The sequence below is a fragment of the Brachionichthys hirsutus genome, chromosome 14 (genome assembly GCF_040956055.1).
Source record: "Brachionichthys hirsutus isolate HB-005 chromosome 14, CSIRO-AGI_Bhir_v1, whole genome shotgun sequence".
Lineage (NCBI taxonomy): Eukaryota > Metazoa > Chordata > Actinopteri > Lophiiformes > Brachionichthyidae > Brachionichthys > Brachionichthys hirsutus.
This window is the reverse complement of record NC_090910.1, coordinates 5,747,039-5,773,147: the sequence shown is the minus strand read 5'-3', so window position 1 is coordinate 5,773,147 and position 26,109 is coordinate 5,747,039.

Genomic DNA, 26,109 nt, shown 5'->3' with positions numbered 1-26,109 from the left:
TTGGCTATGTCTGGTGCAATACTGAACAACTAAACATTCAACCTCTCTCTCTCTCGCTATCTGACGACGTTCCTGGTCACTTTCCATAAAGACAGCTTCAGTTACTGCAATACTTAAATGCAACTGGACACAAAATCTACCTACAATGACACAAAGGCAGTCTGTGGACATAATCTGGGCATCCAGATTGCTTCAGAGCCAAATAGAATGTATGGATTACAGAAAACCCATATATTGCTGCTCAGGCACAGCGGAAGATGCGAGAGTGTCAGACTATTGCAGCCATGCTTTGATGCATCGCTCAACAGGAAAGAGTATTTATTATATAATCAGACAAATTGTATCCCTTACAAAGATCATGCTGCAAGTCATATCCCAGCATTCACCAACATACAGTTGTCACCACTGGCATTAAATACTTTCAATTGCGATGTGTGTTCCTTGTTGATTTAATGTGACTGCCTGCACATTGTTGCTTATTTTTATGGTTTAAAACCATAATGGTTATAAATTGCATTTAATGCAGCAAATGCACCTCATCAGGCCAGCCATTATGACATTTTTATCTTCAGTACCTATAATTTAGACAGAACCCTGACTAATTATTGGTCACTTTACATAATTTTACAACAACAAAAATGTGTAATGGTGAGAACTGAAATCACTTTGTGAGAAGATTTGTTCTGTTTTCGCTGATGTTTTGACATATTTTTTCAGTGCGGCACACGTTACAAATAAATCTCAAAACCTTTTCCAAAACCTTTTCAAATCAAATCAAAGTCATCTGTATGATTATAAGAACCATATAAGGAGTATTCAGATGTTTCTGTCATTTTGTTGAACAGATGTATTGTTAGTCAGACTTTTGTAACGCAGACCCAACCCTGTTCCAGCGTTAGCATTTAGCCATTGTTCACCATGGGCTTTATGCCATACACTAAGTGGCTCTAATCATTGCTTTCTGTGGAGCTCTGGAAGTACCCAACCCCTAACCATTTCTTGGTTTTGGATGGACCCTTTGGATTTCAGATCGAATTCTCACCTACAGAACATTATATCATATTTCTATCACCAGCCTATTGATTTTTCCAAGACCAGGACCTTTTTGTATGTGTGAGGCAATTTTGTGCTGCAGATAGGGGGTACAGCCCAAAGCACAGATGCATGGACTGTACATGGGCTGGCTCAAACCAACACACACATGCAGCAAGGTAGGCTTTAAAACATGCGTACTTTTTTCATTAACCATTTATTTAGACAAAGGCATTTTTGTACACATATTTAGTGTCTCATACACACATGCACTCCTTGTTATAGCAAAGACCAAGTGAACTCCATCGTCTCTGGGGCCAAGTGTCTCACTTTCTTCATTATACGCAATAATCAATACAGACTGGCCTGTTGTTCAGACCTGTCATCTTTCCATCTTTCTTTCTTTCCTCTGCAGCCACCTTTTCTACCCCACGAACCCTTCGATGCCTGCACCTCCTCCCATCTTTCATCTCTTCCAATCCTCCTTTCCTTTCATTCATTCACCCCTCTGTCTCTCTCCCCTCATGAATGCCATCCATCCAACTGTTCATGCATCCATCATCCCATATCCCCTCACCTTATCACTCCATCAATATGATTGCTTTGGTCATTGGTGTCTCTTTTGATTCGGAGAGTAAAGCAAGCTAGAGGAAGAGAGAAACAGGGCTGAGAGAGAGAGAGAGAGAGAGGGGGGGGGGGGGTTGTCATCTATAACGTAGCCGGACAGGGGAGGGTGATTTGGATTTAAATAATGTATTAGATTTTCAGAGCTACCATCCACAATGCCTCACTACACTATGAAACATAATAACTTAAAGTTGTGCACATGTGTGTGTGTGTGTGTGTATGTGAGAAGGTGAGAGAGGCACACTATGTGAAATTGCACAACTTTTAGATGCAAATTGAGCTGCGTGTAAAATAGTTTGATGCAGATTGATCGGGGCAAATTGCATTCCAGCTGTTGTTTAGCAATAAGGGAAAGTATTTTATTGTCCAAGTGTGTGTTGCAAACACACAAACACACAGAAAGTCAGGCTGCAGTATGGAATAGGAGATGAGGGCTTCGGCACAGTTGCTCTGGGATAAAAGAGGATGCCGGGCATGAGGAGGAGGATAAAAGATTGCTCTGGAATTTGTCAAAAATCCAATAATCATTCTGTTACAGAAGAGGAGTATTTTATTAGAGCACCGAATCAATATTGCATTACTTTGAGTATGGGAGTATATACGAGACTCATCACATTGATTATTTTTGATGTTACAATGGCAGTTTCATTTGCCGAGGCCCTCGACAACAACTGCTGTTCAATTACAGGGATGTGTGTGAATTGTAAAAAATTAATAAATAAATAAATTAAAGAACAAAATACAAGAAGACAAATGGATATTTATTTGGATAAAATAAAGCCTTGCTCAGAATAGAAATGAGGAATGGTATGTGACAGTCAAGCTCTGGTTAAAAGATGACTTCTTTCATCGGACATTGAAATTTCATGAATATATTTTCCAAGAGCCCAGGAAAAACAGAATTCATCATGAAATCTGTACAGGCCGTAATGCCCCAGCAAAGATTAGTCAATTTCCTAATGCACTGTTCATGTAACTCTGGCATTGTTAAGCATATCCCTTCGCTGAGTTGGTTACAAATTACGTTGTAGTGAAGTGGCTTATGTTCTCTCATAAAAGGGTTGAATGGCCATTTTAAAAGCATTTAGAGCCGTGATTAAAGCCAGATTCTTTAAATCAAATGCATCCATTTTTTTCTATTCTTTTAATATTCATATGTAGCCTTAATAATAGATATCTATATTAAACAGTAACTATTATTGAATCATCTAAGAAATTAGTGAAAAGTCATAATTATTAGTAGTTTTTTCACAATTTCAAAAAGCTCTGTTTGCTCAATTTGGGCTTGTTGCACCCTAAAATTTAAGTAACATCAGTTCAACTGCTACGGAGAGCGTCCTCTATACCAATGAACTCCTTCTAATGGCTCCAAGTCTTCAATATGGGGCCATCAGGAGAGTCAAGTTGCAGCGGCTCCTCGGATGATTAAAAAGTCATTTCCTTAACTGTCCTCCCAGGATTTGTAAGCTTTTTTTTTTGTAAGAAAACATTAAATTGCTCCAATCAAGCATAAACGTCTCCTGCTTGTGGTGTAATTTGTACTGCTGTTCTCGTGGTGGGCGCTTATTTGTCATCCTTTTCCTTTGGCGCTTTTCCCAACCGCCTTGATCAACAATTAATGGTTGAAATTGCTTCCTTGTTACTTATGGCTATGCAGACAGATGCGGCAAAAAAAAACAAAAAACAGTTTAACAAAGGAGCAGAAATATGTTAAGATTGGCTCAACTTAATTCATACAGTATTCAACTCAGTTCTACTTGTATTTGTACTTTTTGTGGATATTTTTGCAGAATGCTATATTCCATTATTATAAAAAATAGAGCACACTAGGAATATCCTCACTCTTTCTTTCTTGTCCACTATTCCTCTGCACATCTCTGCTCTTCTGTCTCTCCTTCTTCCACTACTCTGTTCTTTTTACACAATGACCTTTAGTGCTCTTTCCTTCATTGCGGGGACAGGCCAGGGCCTGGCATCTGATAGAATCAATATTCTATTATGATAGTGCGTGGAGCGTGTGGGGCTTTACAACTCTGCTGTAATAGTCTCTCTATTTCATCCCGTGGCAGCCATGGCCTCAGGGATCATCCAGGCTTCTCCAGGCTCTATGCTCCCAGCATCGCCCCATTTCCATTAACGTTGCAGGCCTCTGCCTACCAGGGGACAATCTGTGTGACCGATAGATGGGGTTGAGAAAGAGTCCAACCCAGCTGCTATGTGTGTCAATAGACTGTGTAATAGCCAGGCCCGGGTGAAATGTTAGTTAAATGGCTTTCCAGTTTTAAAGAAGAAAAAAAAAAGGTATTTCTTTTATTTCATCTCTTTTTCCACCCTTAAATCTTCATGAGGCTGAAATCGAACTAAATGAAATCCGATTTTAAAATGGTATATGATGACAGATGGCGAATCTCCAGCCCAAATGATGATGTTACCTCAGTGGAATTGTTGAGGCAAAATTATCTTTCTGCTTTGAGGAAGGTGTTGTCTTTCCTGTGGATTACTTGCTTCGACAGGCCTAGAGGAAGGCAGCGATTTTAAAAGCAAGTGCACAATATTTGGACACCATTGCCATGCTTCCCGCTGCAATATACAGTATACCGGCGTGTAAAACATGCTGATCAGAGGAGTGTATTAGCATGGAGGGAGTGCTAAAGTGAAATGTTAAGCTATTAGAGATCACGGCACCAGGCAGACCCCCATTAAAGATTCATGCCATTATAGCTGCCTTTTCTCGAATAATTAACTGTGAGTATTAAATGTGAGTATTTTATTCAGCTAAACGCAGTTACGCTTGCATTTAAATGTCATTTGGGCGTGGAGTTTTCATGTGAATTCTTAATCTCAGGCAATGAACATTATGAGGTTAACAGGGCGCACCGACGGAAGCAACGTGGCTTCGTCCTGAGAGGCTTCCATCAAACCCTGCTTCAAAATCCATTTCACTCCAAAATGTCAAGACGTGCTATAAAATCCACCGCAGCTCCTCTCTGTTGAAGAGAAGTTGTTGGTATTCATAACATTTGTAAAGTCGAAGAAGTCAAGAACTGGCCCTTCATACTTTACGGTCAGTGCAGAATCACCCTTTTATCCAGTCCAAGTACTCAGACCGTTGGAGAATACCTGCAATCTTCATCCTGACTACTTAACTCCTATTTAGTCATGATTTATGTCTCCCTTTCATGAGAAGACTCGTCACTGGCAGCATCTTTGTCCCTCATTCCCTAAACTCCTCCCCCCCATCTCCCGGTTTGATTGAGAGTTGAGCGACTGAAGGTGGGTGATGAGGCCCTGATCATCTCATATTCATCATGATGTAACCGTGAGCAACCCGGATCTAAATTACCTTCATCTGGCATCATTCCAGCACATGCTATAAATGAGGTAATCGTCCTTGACTATAAAATTTGCATTTTCAAGACTTAATTGCTATCATTACATTTTTTGCGTAATTCTATTAATTTAACAGAATGGGGGATCAGAGGCTTTTTTATGGTTATAATTTGCAGTAAAACAATGCATTCACAGGGAAGAAAAAGTCTTGAGCAGGAAAAGGGCGAGCGGAGCATCAGGGCCACTCTGGCCTCTCATCTTGGATCCCATTATCCCTTTCCATTTACGAAAAAAAAAAAGAAAAGGAAAATAGCCAACAACAACAAAAACTTCTTCTAACATGCATTTAGACACAAGAATGTTTATTTGTGTGGGACAGCCTGAAAAACTATTCTGGACTGAAGACAGGAAATGCATCAATTCTATCCCATCATTGCATTGTGTGGGCTAACTGAAGCTTGTGTCTTAATAATGACAGCCCGGGCTCTATTTTCACTGCGCCTTTTTAATCCTGCTCGGCTCCTTTGTGTACATATGTGTACAATGTCAGCTGTGTTCAGTCGCGTCCCCGAATAGTACGTTGAAAAGCACGGCGAATGACACGGAACAACGGAGCCATCAGCTCTTATTTATGCTTCCTGTGGTGACCTTGCCACAGACGTCTATGAGGTTCAGAAGTGTGCCAAGCTAAGTGCCAGCAACATTCTGCAACCCGCTGCACTTCCTCGCACTCTGCTGACCTTAAAAATGTGGCCTCAATTTGGGGGAAGGCTGAAAAAACATGCAAGCACCCTGCTCCTCCTCTTTTACACTTGTTTTTTTACACTATTTTTGTTGCCATTGTTCTCAACTGTGATTTTGTTTAAATAAAGGTTGTGTGGTTGCAGATGCAGTTTTGTAGTCTTGGTTCAGATATGTGTTTTTTTTTTCCCTGCAGATTAATCCAGGGCATGGTAGAACTGTCAGGAGACCTATTATGTAATACAGTATTTCATAAAATACTCATTGATGTTATATTTATTCTACATTAACATGAATTATCCACATTATAACATGGCCACACTATGATGCATCGCCCACCTCGTCCCTGCAGCCCTTTTAATATTCCGTGTTCAAGTATGTGGTACAACTTTCGTGATCAGTCATGACCTGAAATAATTAATGGATTTTATGTGCATTTAATTTTTTTAATGTACCAATAGCCCAATAAAAAAAACATGAGTAAACCCCTCAAGACTGTTCAGATTATGCAGCTTCAATGTGTAACCTTTGACAATAATGTAGCCCCAAAAATAAGCTGCAGGCACAAAAGGAGGAACGAGTCTTTACAGTGTTTACCTCTAAAATACAATAGTTTCCCAAACTAACAGTTGTCAGAGTATAGGATAACACAATTTGCTTTTCCCCAGGTCTCCCTTTTCCTGTTCGCTCCCTCACCTACATATGCCCTCGTGCTGACTTCCCCTGACACCAACCAGGTGTCGTAGTCACAACGGGTTTCCATGGCGCCCTCGAACAGGAAGCAGGTAAGGCCTGACACTCCAGACTGGATGTTTAACGTAGCGGTGGAGAAACACCGAGCTTTGTTTTGAAGGTGTCAAGCAACATCAGCTCAAGGTCCAGCGTGAGATGCTGGAGAGCGTTCCTTACCCCGTCTCCGTTTCAGCATCTCTGGTGTGAGTGTTTGTTATTTCTCCCGTCGCGTCCAGTCATGTATGTAGGTCTTCAGCGCAGTGCTATGCCTGAAAGAGAGGAGGGCTGACTCACCTGCACTTATGCTGAGTTACAAAGCATAGCTATAATATAAATGAAATGAAGCACACTTGTCTTGAATGAATTCTCATGTGAAATGTTTAAAGAGGCTTGTATGTTAAAAAAAAAATCACAACCATTAAAAGGAGAGTTGAGCAAAGCCTACTGTACATAAGGATTTAGGGGAACATGTATTTTATTGAGTTTAAATTTGAAATTGTTAATCCAGCTCAGAGGTACAACCCTTTGTGACAGCTGCAGTAATCTCCATCTATCAGCATTCTAAGATTCCTGAATTAAAAGTGATTTCGGCCATTTTTCTCAAAGGCATTTGTCAATAGTGTGACGACAGGCATCGCTTACCACATCCTGCCTCACGCTGCCCAGCGAGCGACCACATTAGTCCCTTCTGGTCTGCGGTTGACTCAAGCTGTTTGCTCAGGATTAAGCTCCAGACATTTAGCATTAAAGCCGAAACAGAGAAGATGCCAGCGATGTCGACAAATGTTTTGATAACCGCTGTTCAGATGTTAAATGGGAGTCAACCTAAAAGCATTGGAGCAGCTGTTTGTTCGGGGATCCTGCGCGATTATGAAGCATTGAAGTTTTGACGCAGATCAAACTCAAACTTTTAAAAGCTCAAAAAGACATTTGTTTTAGGTTTCTTAATGTCATTCGACTCGGTGAAGGCCCTGCTCTTTGCATACTCAAACGGGGACATTTTGTTGATGAAGTGCCGTACTTGACATTCATCTGTTGTGCAAATTAACATTTAATAGCCATACACATTTGAATATGTTCTTCTGTGACACTGAGAAACCCACGACGTCGACCGCGCTCACAGTCTGAGGGGAACGAGAGATGGGTTTTGGCCGCGGGCGCTTTTGCCCACCACAAGCAACATTAATTGTTTGGCAAAAACTAACTGCCTTGCCCATTTTTCAACATTGTTTCCTCTTTTGTTTGGCTTTGTAAACAACTCTTGCATCAAAACGTGTTCATCATAAGTTGACATTGGACGGCGGAAAGAAATGTTTTTTGTGCCCCGAAGGAAAGACCTTGAAGAAAAAAAAAAAGCATTACACCGAAAAAAAAGACGAGTGGGAAGATGATGGTTGTGCCTTTGTAACATTTACGAATTAAAGAGATTATTGTGAGGTTATTATGTGAGAGTCTGTCTCTCTGTTATAACCAACAAAGCACCTTATCCAGCCAAGCCATTGAAAACCTCCCAGACACGAACACATGAGTCTATTAAAACCATTAAACCCTCAACATGTGCACACACACACACACATCCACCTTTACTATGAACGGCGTGGTACCATAACTGGCAGTCCGTGTTATTTGGCGACGCTTCAGCTCAGCAGTGCGACACCATCTGTCTACTGGGCGCTGTTTGTTCGCCGCTGGTTGACTTCAGCTTGAGAGGAATCATCTCTGCCACTCCCCGGGTGCCATACAGTGTTTTAGAGGCGTTGTCACGAAGCGTGCAAATGGTGGCAATAAGCCAGGAGTTCTTTGTCGTACCGGAGATGAAGTAGGGAGGCCCTTGCTTGCGCCTCTGGAGTTGATCGCTCGCTCCTGTTCCTCACACGTGAGATGTAACAGTATTTAGCACCTTGAGGTCAGCTGGTGTTAGACTCAGCAAAACCTCCAAGTCAGGAGCAGGTGCACTCCTTGCAGATGGAAACACTGATACCATCTCTGACCCTGCATTAAGATGTGTCTTTGTGTGTGTTGTTTGTATGTGCACCTCCTCCTGATTGAGACTGACGCGTGCCGATTGGTTGCCAGGCTGCATTCAGCGGCGGCTTGAACGGTGTCAGGTGAAATTAGCAGCCGCCAGTGAAGGACCCTCAGACTTAGGGATTCATTAGGAATCCTCTCTCCACCCCCTCCCACACACACACACACACACCCGTACACCCCCATCTCAACATGCTCGCATCCCCTCACACTGCATCCCACGAAACACAAAATAAGACACACACCATTCTCGGCCCAAAGCAAATAATGACTCCCAGCTAAGAGTCTAAGGATGTGTTTGGATTTGTGTTGCTCTCGGGCAATTTTAGCAAACACCACGCAGACCGCAAAGCATCATTCACACATATTCTCTTCAGTCCAACAAGCTGCCCCCCCCCCCCCAAAAAAGAAACTAATTTTCAGAGAAGGAGAGTTTGGACTGATGGTGATTGCAGTGTATGTCCAATCATTCCAAGTAGCTCCACCTTTTCTCCCATCATAGACTATTTAGTAGGAAGTTGCCAGTGTCTGGTAATCAGTCGCAACCATTTCTGTCAACACAGATGATTTGGAAGTTTGTTTAAATTATTATTATTTTTAAATAGCCTATTCATTAAAAGAATCAAATTATGCCCATATAAATATGATCCTGCCATTAGGAGCCAAGAAGTTAATTGAATACAAGGCATAAATAACATAAAAATAGATAGTCATAAATCAATGCATATGTCATCTCTTTATGTCACCTTTACCTTTGTACAGCGTCATGCAAGCAAACTCCTGGTGTAGCTTCGAGTGTGCAAATCCAAGCTTCACCAGCAGAAATTGATGAGTGGCGTTATTTATTTATCTATCTCTCTGAGACACAAATGGTAATTGGAATTAATCTTTGGTGAGTCCTGTATGTTGGCTTCACCATTTTGTGTTCACATACATGTGTTTTCACTTTGGTCCCCCCTTACCCGAGCCAGATGTTTCTCTGGACACCCCAGCATAGTAATATGCTCAGGGAGGTTGTGTTAACTCCATCAGAGGAGAGCTTGCTGTCTCCAGCTGGACATTGGGCTCTGGCATCGTCCCACATTTGCTCTGGCAACAAACGGCTTCCCACTGGCCAGGACAACTCAGTCACCTGCCTTTCATTTGATCTTTTTTCTGAATATACTATAAACCATGTGCATTATCCTACATCGCCATCCCTATTCACGCTCCAAGCCTACAACTCCATTCTTATCTTACATATTCCCCTGCTTTTATCCTTTTGTTTATCTTAGAAGTATTCATTAAAGCCTCCAAAATTCTAACCTAGTCCTAACCTGTGTCATTTGTGTCGAATTGCCTGATGGTAAAGTTCAATATTCAAATGTTTTCTGGCTGGTTTTGTAAAATGGCTAGTTCTTTAATAAGATGAAAGTGAGTGTGTGTTCAAGCAGACATGCAAAAGTGCATCAGTATAATAATTTGTTGCATGCATTTGTGCCAATGTGTACATCTTGCACGCCTGATCAAAGCTCAAGACTTTGAACTCGGGTCCATTTGCCCCCATGAGAACTCCCTTAATCCAATGCTTCCTACTTTAGGAGCATGTAGCTGCAACATAGAGGCTCCGCTCATTAGAATTAGAGACATTAGTTACGACCAAAGGAACTCTATTTCACGCACATCTCCCCGACAGACTAAATGAAGCTTTGCAAATCCTCTTCAGCTTTTAATAGCTGCCACAAATATTACAGGTCACAAATGATTGCACCCTCAGACTCAGATTTGGCTGATCAAACACGGGCTGAGATTACCAGTGTTATTTATGCTTGTGTATCACTCTGGCATAAACATGCACTTATGGAAATGCGATCCCTCTACGGTAATGCACTTAATAATGATTTATGCTAGAACTATTCATGGAAAATGTGGCAGACAGGCCGCATCAACCCACAATCCAATGGTGTTCATTTGCCCAGTCATTTGCGACACTGACTGCCGGAATCACACTTGTAAATGCATATATTAACATGCATGCAAATGTCACAATTCCTCTGCTTGTATTGTGTGTAAAATGAGAGGTTTCTGCTCTATAGCTTGACGGTTCCACCTTTACAAATCAATTATCAAGTCTGGAGTAAATAATGGGATCTATGTCTAATTACACAACAATCCCAACACTTTTGGGGCCTTGCCAGGGATAAATGGAGGTTTCACAAATATTAACACCTAAACAAATTCATACATACGAAGCCAAACACGTATAATTGTGTCCACACTCCCTCACACACCTAGGAAACACACAACTCCATCAAGCATGTATAGTTACAGGTAATCAATGTATCGACCAATTAAAATAAGGGATTACTATGTTGACGGCATGTGTGTATCTACATGTGTGTGTGTGTACTGCTGCCATGCACACACTCAAGCAGCAGGCAGGCCTCACATTGCCCACAGCTACTCAGTAAGGATTCCCGATAAGGAGAATTAGTCAAAACTTGGGAGCTGCCAGTCAGCGCCAATTAAACTTTAATCTTGGGCTGAAACAGGCACAAATAAATTAAACCCTTGTGAGCGGCAATGTGCGCTCTCCTGATAATAGGGGATTGAAGTCGTCTTGGAGCAAGACTGCATGTTCCTCAGCTCAGCCGTGGCAGGCAGTGAAGCAGGAGGAACCAGGATACGGCGGGCGACGGAGCAACCCGAAAGGCAATCTTGACGTTTACAGATGTTTACACACAGACATGGGAACACATGATCAATGAAGATCATTGGAACTGCAAAGTAAATTACACAGTCCTATATTTCTACACTTATTCTACCTTATAAGCTGATGCACCGGTTTTCAGGTGCTTGCATTCCAGTTAAATGACACAAAACAGGCAGCCTGTAGTTACCCCTGTAACATCGTTTCTGGAGGCAACTGTGTGGTAAAACGGTAGAAAGAGTGAGTCTGATGAGTGAGGGTGTATTAATTATATTTTGTTTGTGCACTTATCTATGTAAGTGTGTTTTTATACCTGATAACAACCAAGAAGCTTTGTTGCCTTAACCAAACGGCAACCATTTCACAATGTTTTTTTCTTAATGTAGAGGTCATGATATGTGATATATAAAACGTTGTTGTTGCATATTTATTCCGGCAAAGTTTATGATGGACGCCTGTATGTGCCAAACAGACACTGCATGGGTGAGTAGAGCATCGTATTTTCATGCATTCACTGCTGACAAGGTTGCATTATGTGGATTCAGTTGGGAAATTATGCCGGAAAGGTCAGTAAACTTTCAATTTTTGCTTTTTTTTATTTTTATGGCTGACAGATACAAATATCAGTTGTCCTCCACATGCATATACAAACCTCCCCATCTTTAATACGCAATACAAGTCGATTCATGCAAATATCAATTGAGATCCTTTACACTTATTTCCTTGATCCATGTCTAAATATATCTTTATTAAAAATGCCACCCAGGCATGTAATTGACCTCTGGAGCCTCAGCACCCTTCTCATAGTAGAGTGCATGGGCCCAGCGAATTTTATAGTAAATGTCTTTGGCCGAACTTGGACTGAATTCATTTCGGACCTTGCAGCGTGTGCTGGAATTTGATAACCGAGCCATGCATGACGCGCACAGTGCAGAATGTAAATGATATTTTCAATCACATGCAAGCATGGAAAACAAGTATCAACCAATAATAATAATGCAAAAAGATCTATCCTTCCTATCAGCCAGGGGAAATACTTTTAATGTTGCAATATTCATAAGTATGGTTGTGTAGAGGGGGATATTTCATTAATATTTTTTAATGAATTAGAGCCCTTATCTCTATTTCCTGTGCCCGACCTGCGCTAGCCCGGTGTTTAATTTCAAAGTAATTTTCTTGCTATATGAGCATGCCGTTTATGTATTAATGTCATGGGCCTCGTCAGCCAGCACCGTGATTTATTCCAGAGTCGCGGCCACATACATCCTAATATCTTAAAAAATAAGCCCCAGAGAGATGCTGTAATGAGAAAACAATAACATTAACAATATTAGCAACAATAATGAAAATAATTGCCACCGAAGCAACAATGGTAATCACACATAGAGAAATACCTTTGTCTTTGACCGAATCATACACAATTATCATGCGTGTGTATATAATATCATTAATTCTATGTCTGAGCCTCTTAGCCTGAGGCGATCAGCATAGAATCAGTTTTGTATGTATAATAGATCAGAGTGCAGTTCATGAATAAAACAAACGTGGGGAGTATGCAGCAGTGACTGTGAATGTTTGTCTTTGGACAGCAGAATCAAAGTGAACATGTAATAGTGTGATAATCCATACTAGATGAATTCAAGGGGCTGACTTGCCTTAGCTAAGTTCAGCTAATTTCTAGACATGGCTTGCCTCCATAATTGAGTTTCCAATAACATTATGATTATTCCAGCCCACATGATAATTGAATCCAAGGTATTTTTCTCTTTCCTTAACACTGTAATAATGTAGATCTGTGATTATTATGCATTTGTATGTAGATTTCAGCGCCTTCCCGAAAGTCATCACTTTTCTCCTAACTGGATTTCCTATATTGTAGCATACATTCGGCTCATAACAAATGACGGGATCTCCTCTCATTATGAGCATAGAGTCAATTATTTCAAAAAGTTCATTTTTATATCAATCCCCCCCCTCCCCCATAAAATGATATTGCAAAGAATATTTCTCCTCGAAAAAAGTATCTGAGTGTGTACCCAGCATCGCCATGTTTCTCTTTCTCATTATACGTGAAAAGTGAATATTTTTACTGTTGAACTCATCAAATTCACATCACTGCCAACACTCCTCCCGCGCTTCCAGTTTGATCCTGCTTAAGAACTGCTATCAAACTTAGACACCCAGGCCCCAATGCGCATCTGTTGCATAATGCAGGCTGTATAGGCAGGAGTGGTGCGGCTGTGAATGTAATTTTCATTAGGCGGATCGAGCACCCACAGATTCAGCCCCTGCACTGGGGGTACAGTAGGGGGCACAAAGCAGAGCAGCGAGTCGGCTGCTGAATATGGGAGTGCTGGAGTGTTCTTTTCAGAAGCACAAACCTCCCCTCCTTGCAGCTCTCTGAAAACCAGCTGGCATTTTCTGTACCCCTCTCTAAAATAAAATTTTGAAGATGCAACAATGGGAACGCAATGCATTATACATAGCAATGCAAGCCAAGCGCACAGCCTACAAGCCCAACGTAGGAGATCATCCATATATTGGTGCATCTGAGTCTGCTTCATCTTACATGGAGAGCAAAGGAATGCATCATGAGCATGGAACAAGAAGAAATGGGTGGTGTTTCAGCACTAGCAAAGCATTGGCTGCTGAGTCTATGCTGTACTGGCTGTGACACTGGGGATGTGACTAGGCAACTTATCGACGCTCTGAGCTACTGGGCACATGGATGGCTCTGAATGGAGGCTCTATCCATTCTCATCATTTGGAGTAGCCACGGGGCCTGTACAGTGAAGATGGCATCAGCCAGGACATTATGCCAGAGTTTAGCGGTTGTGTTGCGGGCAAACTTTGTGACAGTTTGCCCGCTGTCACTGATAAGATGGAATATCTGGAGGGACAGTCCAGACGGAACAACTTGGTCTTTGATGGGATAATCGAGTCACCTGGAGAGACTTGGTCTGAGACAGAGGAAAAGGTGAAAAGCGTTTTGGGAGAGAAATTACAGATACGAAAGGACATGGAGCTGGAGAGAGCACACCGTATAGGAAAAACTGCCGGAGATAGGCCCAGGCCTATTTTGGTGAGGTTTTTAAGGTATACGGACAGATCACTCATACTTCAACATACAAAGAACCTGAAGGGAACCAAGATCTACATAAATGAAGACTACACAGATGTCGTGAGGAGGAAGAGGAAGGAGCTGATGCCAGACCTGAGAGCCGCCAGAGAAAGAGGAGACATCGCTTATCTACGACATGACAAACTGATCATTCGTCCTCGCAACAGTGCTCCAAAGTAGATGCGACAACAGCAAGCAGCCAGCCAGCCAGCCAGTATGGGTAACTACGCGCACAAGTTCAATGACAGAACACACAACATTCATGCATCCTGGAATTATGAATGTTCAACAATGGATTAACGAACATGAGGATCTGGAAATAAACCCTTTTCATTACACTGATCATCATCCACAGGACATAGAAAATGACATTGATCCAGAAAATAACCTTCTCATTAACATGAATAACAAATGCCACTATTACACAGAAGGTCAATTTAACGATACTATCATTTCTAGAGACAAAATATCAATAATTCATTTTAACAGCAGAAGTATGTATGCTAACTTTGATCATATAAAATATTTCCTAAGCCAGTTCACACAGTCTTTTAGCATCATTGCCATCTCAGAAACTTGGATGAATAGTGAAAGGGGTATTGACTTTGAACTGGATGGTTATGAACTGGTGTATGTGAATAGAGAAAATAAGAAGGGTGGTGGCGTTGCATTGTTTGTGGACAGGAAGATGCTTTTCAAAGTTGATGAAAAACGGTCTGTGGTAGTGGATAATGTTCTTGAATGTATTACGATAGAAATATTATTAGAGAGAAAGAAAAATGTCATTGTGAGCTGCATATACAGAACACCAGGTTCAAATATAGACCTGTTCAGGGACTGGATGGAAGATAATTTTTCCATAAATCAAAAAGTCACGTTTATTTGTGGTGATTTTAACATTGATTTACTGAACCAAAACGAACATAAAATAACAAATGAATTCATCAACACATTATACAGTTTAAGTCTTTATCCTAAAATCACCAGACCTAGCCGTATTACCTCTCATAGTGCCTCGCTCATTGACAATATTTTTACAAATCATATTGACAATAATACAGTGAGTGGATTACTAGTCTGTGATATCAGTGACCACCTGCCAGTCTTCACAATTTACAACAATAGCTATAGAAATATCCAGAATGACAACAAACCACAGTATAGAAGGGTTAAGACAGATGAGTCTTTGGATAAACTGAGGAATGATCTACTAGCGCAGGACTGGGAAGTTGTATATAAAGAAAATGAGAGTGATAAAGCATATGATTTATTTATAAATATTTTTACTGCCTCATACAATAGACATTGTCCAATTAAACACAACAGAATAAAACAAAGATCCAATAATGACCAATGGATTACAAAGGGTCTTCAAAATGCTTGTAAAAAGAAGAATACACTATATAGAGAATTCCTAAAGTACAGAACGTTAGAAGCTGAAAATAAATATAAGAAATATAAAAATAAGTTGACGAGTATTATGAGGATATGTAAAAAGGATTATTATAATAAAATATTAGAAAGGAATAAAGGCAATATGAAAGGTACTTGGGATATTTTAAACAGGATAATAAGAAATGGCTCGAGACAGCATAAATTTCCAAATTTCTTTATGGATAATGATTTAAAGATTGATAATATGAAGGAGGTTGTTAACAAATTTAATCAATTCTTTGTAAGTGTTGGCCCACAATTGGCAGAAAACATACCTAAGACAAATATGAGTGGACCCTTCGAGGAAGTTAAGGAAAGAAATTCCTCTTCAATGTTTCTAAATGCAATACAGGAAAATGAAATAATAAATACGGTTAATGAATGTAAAAACAAAACATCAACTGATGATTACGATATGGACATGAAGATGCTAAAAAAGGTCATCATAGGGATCTCTAAACCACTTACTCACATCTTCAATCTTTCATTTCAAACTGGGCAATTTCCACAACATATGAAAATAGCAAAAGTTATACCGATATATAAAACTGGGGATTGTCACCATTTCACTAATTATAGGCCAGTCTCTCTTCTACCTCAATTTTCAAAAATCCTAGAAAAACTATTTTCTTACAGATTAGACAAATTTATAGGAAAATATAACTTACTCGCTGATAGTCAATATGGATTTAGATCAGAACATTCAACATCACTTGCTTTAACTGAACTCGTAGAAATGATAACAGATTCAATAGATAAAAAGCAATATGCAGCAGGAATATTCATTGATTTAAAGAAGGCTTTTGATACAATTAACCATGATATATTGATTAAGAAATTGGAGTTATATGGGATCAGAGGTGTGGCTTTGAATTGGGTTAAAAGTTATTTAGAAAATAGAGAGCAATATGTTAAGGTTGGTGACTGTTCTTCAGAAAGACTGACAATTACGTGTGGGGTCCCCCAGGGGTCAGTATTGGGACCAAAACTATTTCTCCTTTACATTAATGACATATGCAACGTATCCAGACTGGTTAAATGTATTTTGTTTGCGGATGACACAAATATTTTTTGTACGGGTGAGAATTTGCAGCAACTTTTGAGTGTTATCACTTCGGAATTAAGTAAAATAAAAATATGGTGCGACAAAAATAAATTATCAATAAATTTGAGCAAAACTAAAATTATGTTTTTTGGAGATTATAATATACAGAATCAGGTACAAATTGATGGTGTCAACATTGAAACAGTAAAGGAAACAAAATTTTTGGGAGTAATAATCGACAACAAAATTTGCTGGAAACCTCACATTAAGTATGTTAAATCAAAAATCTCTCGCAGTATTTTTGTCCTTGTCAAAGCTCGGCATGTATTGGATCATGAAGCGTTATTTATTCTTTACAACTCTCTAATCATGCCATATCTACATTATTGTTCGGAGATATGGGGAAACACATACAAAACTGCACTCCAACCAATTTTTATTTTGCAGAAAAGAGCTATACGTATCGTTCATAATGTTGATTATAAAGCACACACTAATGATTTATTCTGGCTATCTCGAAGTCTGAAATTTTTTGATTTAGTACAGCACAAAACAATTCAAGTTTTATATAAGGCAAAACACTATTTATTACCACACAATATACAAAACATGTTCCATGAGAGAAACCAGGGATACAATTTTAGAAATATGTCAAATCTAAAGGTCCGTAGAATACGCACAACAAAGAAGGGTTTCTGTATTACTGTCTGTGGAGTAAGACTATGGAATAGACTGAGTAATGAAATGAAAAATATGTTGAGTTTGACTTTATTTAAAAGAAGGCACAAAGAAATGATTTTGCAAACATACAGGGACAGTACCTAACAATATCGCTTGTGAGTCCAAACATGGGGTGAATTGCTATCTTTATTAGTAAATAATGTATATTTAAGTTTAGTGTATATGTTTAAGTTTAGAAGGGGTAGGGTTAAATAAGTATTTACTTCTTCCTACTCCCTTTCGTTCACGTAAATTGCATAGTTAGGGCATTATGGTTATTATTTATTGTTTGAGTTATTGTTAATTAATATTACATGTGCTGCGTGTGTGTGTGTGAATATGTCTTTACATATGTGTGTATAGTATATATTTGTATTTATGTTTATGTATATGTGTGCACATGTATTTGGCATTGTTTTTTCATTTTTGGTTGTTTACGTGGACGAAATAAATAAATAAATAAATAAATAAATAAATAAATAAATAAATGTTGAATTGTGCCAGCATCCTTTTAGAGTGTAACAACAGCCTTCATTGATATTGATTTAATGCTCACTAATATTTAAACTGCCCTGAGGGATCAATGATGTTGAACATGATTTAATATGGCCTACTATTACTACTGTACTTTTGTCTTGTCCCGTGAGGGGTCGCCACAGCAAATCAACGTTCTCCACTTCACCCTGTCCTTTGCATCGTCCTCCCCAACACCAGCCACTCTTATGTCCTCCCTCACTATGTCCATGTATCTTCTCCTGGGTCGACCTCTAGCCCTGTTCCCTGGCAGCTCCATCCTCAGCATCCTTCTACCGATATAGTCCCTGTCTCTCCTCTGGACATGTCCAAACCACCAACGTCTGGCCTCTCTGACCTTGTCTCCAAAACGTCTAACATTCACTGTCCCTCTCATTGTCTCATTTCTAATCCTATCCAACCTGGTCACTCCCAAGGAGATCCTCAGCATCTTCATCTCCTCCACTTCTAGCTCCGCCTCCTGTCTTCCGTTGTCCATCATGGCTGGCATCAACACTGTATCGTACTATAGACAGGAAATCTATGAATTGACATTCAAAATTGTTTAGAATGTTGTTATTTAGATTCTGAATTTAGATTTAAAATAATGTTGGCTCATTTCAAAGGGATTTAGCAATGGATTAACTGATCAAATAAATCAATGCGGTATTAGAAGCTTAAATTAAGTTTGATAAATTCACAGAAACTAAAAAAAATGGAGTACATCTTCCACGTAGTGAAAAAGGATAATGTGAGACATTTTGCATTTTATTTTTTTCTCACTTCACGTTGTTTTTTGTGTCATTTTAAAACTGAGCTGACTTGCTGGTGATGGGGGGGGGGGGGTGGCAAAGGAAGGGCAGGAATAAGTAAGAAAGAAAGGTTGCAACAACTTTTAACAAAACATGACATGCGAGTGAGCGCTGAGTCCTCATTTACATACGCTGACATTTTGTAGAGAATATTTCAACGTTAGCCTGAGCTGTAATGAACTCCTGCCAGTGAGCAGTCAAGGAATAATGTTTCCATAAAGGTAACCTGTCCACATCTCCTCCAGGAGAAAGATGTGGAGGAGGAAAAGAGACATTTTTTTCTCCCTCTCCCTCTCCTCCACCATGCTGGGTATGTGGTAACAAAGGGGCATTTTTCATTCAGTGTGCGCCATCCATCTTGGCCGATACTGATTTAGTGTATTTTCCCACCCTTCTTACAGGCTAATTGCACACGGTGACGTGAATTTGTTAGTGGTGACACTCTGCCTGCCCATTGGGAATGCATCTCATTACCGGACACAATGTCCAGGAACATCAGATATTATTAGCTGTCATTAATCTGCCATATATATAGTGAAAGGGGGTGAATGGGAGAGAAAAGGCCAACAAAGGACACAAAAAAGACAAATATGACGACTGGCATGGCCTGGGTTGTAAGGTCAAAGTTCACAAAGGTTATTTAGCAAGAACCCAGGTAGAAAATGTGAAGGATAAAAGCCAGAAAACTGGCTAATAAATGTTACTAAAAGTATTCCCAGTTTTATCACACCAGTTTTCATCATTAAATAGAAGAAATGCTCACATCAATAATAATGACAACCTATAATTCCAAATGCAAATGTGATCAAAATGTTCTTTAGAATAGTGAAGGGAAATGTGTTGCTCTACAATACTTCAGGAATCAAATATTAACACTGAATGATTTCATTATATGGATAATCCAACAGATCTGTTCTTGTAAATTAAATTAATATTAATTTCATTAAAAAAAATAACAAACTTAATGATTTTATATAATAAAATCTGCATAGTCTAAATATTATCCATAGAAACTGCTTTTATTTGACACTTTTAATATAAATAGAACTAATTTAAATATCTAAGTATAATTGCTGAGTATTTAAAATGACATGCATTTCAATATATTTTTATTTAGGCACCTATTGACTTGCTTTGATAAAAGTCCTCCAGTGTGTGACATGAATGCATTTATTTATTTGTAAAAAGATCACTTATCGGGCCTTTTTTTTTGGTCACATTTCAATCTGTTTTGTTCCCAAATCCCATTTGACTAAAATGAATTTGACAACCTTAAACTAGATTTTCTGAAGAAATTCATTCTCTTTCAATGTGGACTGATTGTTCCTCAAAAGAGTGAGCTTCTCTTTCCACATATGTTTAATTTGATACAGCATCGTTGGCTGTTTTTCCAGCGCAGCCCCGCCTGAAGACTGCTACATGCATACTAGATAGGATTACACCTTCTAAGCAGATTTCGTTGTGGAAGGGTTAACACAGATTCCTCATGCTTTGCTGAACAAACAGGACACCGTCTGAAGACACAGGAACTAACTGGGCTCTCGTTAAGCGATTTTTTCCTTCTCTTGAGTGGGGGGGTGGGGTGGGTGGGTTGTCGTGTTGTTTTGTAGAAGAAGCACGATGAGGCCTCCTGCCGCGTTGCCTGGCTCTTGGAACAAGATGGAGTATTCGGCCTAATGACTAAAAGTTCCTCTATAAAAAGTATATAGCGCAGCTCCCTGCAAATTGAGTTTCCTCTTTGTGCCAATTGAGGGTGGTTTATATAGGCTGCGGGGAGTTCCTTTGAACTCTCATTCCCCCCCCAAAAAAAACCTCCAGATTCCAGGGTCACCCCCCTCCAATCCTTTCCTTCTTTTTTCCCTCCAATGGTTGAGATAGAGGAAAAGGAGGCTGCTGCGTCAGACACCTAAATCCATGCCACATTGCACATAACAGTCTCTCCAGACAGAACGAGAGAGGAAAGAAAAGTACAGCTCAAGATGAGGTTAAGGTGGCATAAAGCAGGTGCTTATTCTGCTCTTTATTGGTAATAAATTAGTTTGTAAATAGTATTTCAATGTATTTTAACTTTATAACGGTTGCGTAAAGTCACAGGATTTTGTTGCGCTTTCTTAAAGTGGCATCTATGTTCAGGCTGTGCTCCTCAACTTGTCGTCTTCTGCGTTGTAAAAGCAATAACCCCTTGTGCCGAGATAGGCACTCGGGCCTAATAAATAAAATAAATACTGAAAAAGTGTAAGATAGCTGATTTCGACTCAATATATTTTCAAGAAATATCCCATGTAAAGTAAAGTCTTAAGGTTAATATCGACTCCTCAGAAATATCCTCCATTTTTTTAACTTTTCCGCTATAATATTTTTAAATTGGCCTTGCAAATGCAAATTTGCCAAAAGGAACTTGCTGTCTGTCTTTTGTCCTCAGCTATCTTTATTGCCAAAAGCAAATGTTGGCGGCGACCCATGTAAAAGCAAGGGGGCCTGGATGCCCAGGACTCAGTCAAGTGACACCAATTGTTTTCCATGTCAAGGGCATGAAAGCTGGGCTCATTCTACACTAATCAAACCCCCAAAAAGGTCTCAGTGTAAATCCTGAGACTTCTTCTTCGTCCCCCCCCCGCCCCCAAACACCCCACCCTCACATCTTCACAATTATGCACACACGTTGCCATAAATCTAATGCGCTTTCATGATCTGTAGGAGCGCCGTACATAAAACGTGTTTGCCGGATTTGCATACAAACATACTTATTCTAAATCCCCCTCAGAAGTTGTAAATGATTGTCTTTTCCTGAAATACATCTCAGCAAATTGTATTTGGGCATGTTTATGAATCCTATTATGGCACGGGTTTTATCATATTTTGTGGACAGTGATGGCTTCTCAGCATAGCTGTTAAGATGAGGGAGAGAGAGAGAGGGGCCTTGGGCGATAGACTTTGTCATTTGTTTCAGATGGGTGCTGGATTCCCCTTCATTGCTCCGTGACAGGTTCCCCGTACCAAGATGGATCTTCGTTAAATCCGTGCAAGAGGCGCAATTCAGTAACTACTGTCTGCTGGGAGAAGGGCTGCATTCACACCGTCCTTTGATGCAACACTTGTGAATGCGCTATTGGGATCTGAGCATCACGCACTAACATCGGCAGAATCTCTCTTTTGATTGTGACCTTTTCAGTTCTCCATTTTTACACCCTGTAAACATGGTGGCATAATGGAGCGGATTGTTGCACAATAAGGCCACAATGGAGCAGTATTTATCAAGAGCTGAAACGCTGCAAAGTGCCAGGAAGTCTATGTTAGCCGTGCTCGAGAGGCCTCAGTCGCCTAAGAAATTACAGATCATGCACAACGTCTCCCTGTAGCGACCTAAAAATAATAATGGTGTGGCATAAATAAATAAAAGCTGTAAATTGTAAGCTGAAATTTCTAGCATGAGAAATCTTTTTCTTTGCTGTATTTTGTATTTATTTTCTCTCCGTACTTTTGCCCATAGGACCAGCTGAGCTTGTGGAATCTTGTCAGAATCAGTCATTAATTGGTGGGACAAGCTGCTGAGTGGGAAGGTCATAAACATTTCAAGAGTTATAAAACTTTCATTAAGTTCTCACGATAACCCGCCAGTGAATGACCTTGTTGCTCTCTCCCTCTCTTTTTCGTCTGAGTGGTGTTGAAGAGGGGAATGATTGCGAACAAGCGGCGTCTTTGTGGCGGAGGGAGCCTTTTTCAAACTGTCTCGGCCTCTTGACTCGTCCTAAGCCAGAGATCAGAGCTTGGAAAGTGGCAAAACAAAGGGCCGATTTAATGAGATTGTAAAACAGGCAGAGGAAAAGGAGGGGGTTACCAAATAGCCAGACTGCCAGCTCTGGTCCATTTCAAAAGGTCTTTTCAGGATCTCCGTTAAGCCCTCTCAATATGAGCAAGACAGGGCAAAATTATCAAAGGATTCCAAACGCGCTGACAGATTCTGACATGAGGAAGATGTGCATATTTGTCTCCTTCTTTCTCCACAAAGGGGTTACATTCCTAAAAAAAAAGAAGAAGGGTTTTCACATTTTACTCAAGAGGAAAGCTTTTTGTCTCCTTCAGGATTAAAGTTCTTTTAAATATTTAAATGAATGATGTAATTTCAAACTACAGCCAATCACATCAAAACTGCATCAATTTCGCTATAAATGATTATCAATTAGAATGAAAAAAAAAGATCAAAGATGTGGCTGAATATTGATAAATCAATTAAAGGAATCAATTACACTTGAAACAAACACACCTTTCCCTCAGATTAGAGTGTTGACAAAGAAATTATTTGAGGTGGGAAAGAATTGAATTCTGATAATAATTTTTATTATGATAGTAGTCGTAAAGGCGGGACTTCAGGTTGTTTACACATAACTGACACACATCACAACGGAAACAGCGCTGCTGTCTTGCCTCTTCCGTGTTGCTCTACGTAACGGCAGCACCTCGTTTATCGCGATACATCTGTCACGTATCCTGTCTTCCCAAAAATCTCTGTGGAATTAGGCCATTTAACCCCTCCTCAGGGTGGGGAGAGATGGAAGGAGGGACAGGGGGGAGGAGAGGAATGAAAACAAGTCAGGGCTGAGTAGATAACCATCAGGGTCCTAAACCCATTATCTGGGCCCTGTCCGCTGCCGAGTGTCAGGAGTCACACCCAGGTCCAAATTAGCCTGGAGCAGTTGACCTGATGGTCTCTGCTGACATTTCCATTCAGATGAATGGCTCTTTGCTGCATGCTAGGAAGTGTCCAGTTTGACCCTTACCTGCCCCAAGATTCCCATCCTTATTAACCGGGCTGTGGCCCTCTGTCTAACCTGTACTCTATTGCCTGTCACCCCCCACCCTGCACCCCTCCTTGTCTCAGGAGGCTGAGCCATCTTCAGTAATAATAGAGGACAAATGAAGCCAGCCAGCCCTAATGGTGGTGGTTTTTAATGGCACTGAGCCTTTGTGCTCTCTCCACTCAGACAAAGAGTCAGCGCCGAGGAGGACGAGTGCCACAGCGCTCCAACGATAAAGCTGCTGCAAGTGGCATGCTCTCTTTTTGAGGTTATAGCACACAGTTAAGTTTGTTCCACGGCACACGCAAGCACATCAGTAATAGGCTTGTGGGGGGGGGCGCGCATCATACACAGCTGTTCCTTTTATGTTCTTTAATTTGCTTGGAGGAGAAAATAAAGTGTGTGAGTGTGTCTTTAAGGAGACCCGTGGACTTGAGAGACCAAACACCGGAAGGACCTTCATAGGTGCACTGTAGTTAACCAATGTAATTAGCAAGAACACAAGTAATCAGTCCAGGGAAGTGTGTCATTAAATGGCACCCCCTCCCCCCTCATGATTAATTTGCCACTCGTAACAACGAAATGAACCTTCCCGGTGTCCTTAATGACCCTGGTTAATCTTTTAGAGAATAAGGGAGAAGAAAAGACAGCAAAAGAGACAGAGAAGAAGGGATGGTCTGTTAAGGAGAGGGATTACATCAAAATAAATGCATGCAGTTTTGTAACTTCTTAGCCATGTCCAAGTTTGACTACGTCTTACGTGGTTTTGGAGCGGTTCAGTAGCAGCGCACACACAAACAGAGCCATCACACTATTTTCTTTGCTATGGGACAAATCTCTTTTTAGAGCTGTTACAGAACAGAGGCAGCACATGGTCTGCAGGATTTAACACCGCGCTCTCTGAGGTGAAGGCGGTAAGAAGATTAGGGCAATGAAAAGAGCACCTATTATACGCCCTGTTGCATTATTAAACACACCTCGATGTCATTCATGGAGGAGTACATATTTGTCTTGGTAATTTTTCTTCAGCTGTGATAAAGCAGAATTAACCCTTTGAATTAATCATGGGAACTTTTGCTTTGATACCAGGCCGGGGCTCAGCATTCAGCCAGCTGCACCGGCCTGCTTCACACCAGAACTGCCAAGCATATGCTAGCTGGGAGGAGGAGGGCATACAGGGAGGCCTGGGTGGGCAGGGAGGCTGTCCCTGTGGAGCCCTTCACAATGAAACACAATATCCTCCTCCTCAGACGCGTGCAATGACTTAAACACTCTATTGTATTAAATATGAATGAGGTCCCCCATTGTCCGGGTGCGGGCGAGCAGGGAGACAGTGTTGTCGATTAGACACATGATTAAGCAGACGACACGGTAGGGGCCGCAGAGGTAAATAAAGGCGGCCTTCTGTCATTTCCTTGTCCCCAAGGGAACCCCCACCAATGGTTCCTCACAAAACTTAGTGCGGTTAAAGCCAATTGACGGTAAAAGTGATAATGTATGACTGTGAAAACATCTGAGTGATAGAAGGGAGGGATCGGGAGAAAGGGGAGGGAGAAAGATTAACAGGCCAAGGAGTAGATGTAAAGAGAGGAGAGAAAGCGAGGAGAGAAAAGAAATGCATCGAGAGGGATGCTGAGAGATGAAAAGGCAGCGTAGCAAAGGATGGAGCGAGTGATGAAATATCACAGTAAGAAGAAGGTGACAGAGGTTTGGGAACCGCGATGAAGCGCTGCTTTGATTAAACAGGCAGGATAATTCAGTCATGCTCCATGTCAGGTGTTTATTATCAAATTGTAGCATTTGCATGTGAAAAAGACTTCTAGTGCTCGTTTGGCCCGGCTCTCTCTCTCCTGCTTTATGATTGGCTGACAGGACATCTGCGCTACTGTTGCAAATCCCCCCCTGTTAGGAGTGCATGAACCCAGTCACGGCTATTCACAGTGGGCCCAATATGTCAAACAGTTATAATTAGCTGCATTAGCCAGGAAAACAAATAGAGGACGAGAGCCTCATAATGAAAGGGAATACATTGTTTTTAATCAGTTGTCCTCATTAATCAAATTGGAGCAATATGTCAAAATCACAACCTGATATAACCGATGAGGCACACATAATATTGTTATTTATTGCTGTGCCAATCATATAATTTATTGACTTCCAGTACACATTTGTTCTGAATTTGTCAATTAATTTTCCTGAGTATATTTATTATTTCAAGACTTTGAAAGACTTGAAATATAATGTATTTTAATACTCCAACACAAAAAACCGATGATATAACAACAACCTGGAAAATCAGGATCAGGAAGGATTTACGCTTTATCATCCCTGTACTAATCACCGCATCTTCAGTTTCCATACCTCCAATTCCTATGTGGTTAAAAAAAAAAGTATTTTGGGGAGTTCAATCTCATTGCTGTAACTATAATCTCTCCCACTTTAATGATATCAAGCATCTAACTTTAGCCACCCACCCTGCCCCACCCCCC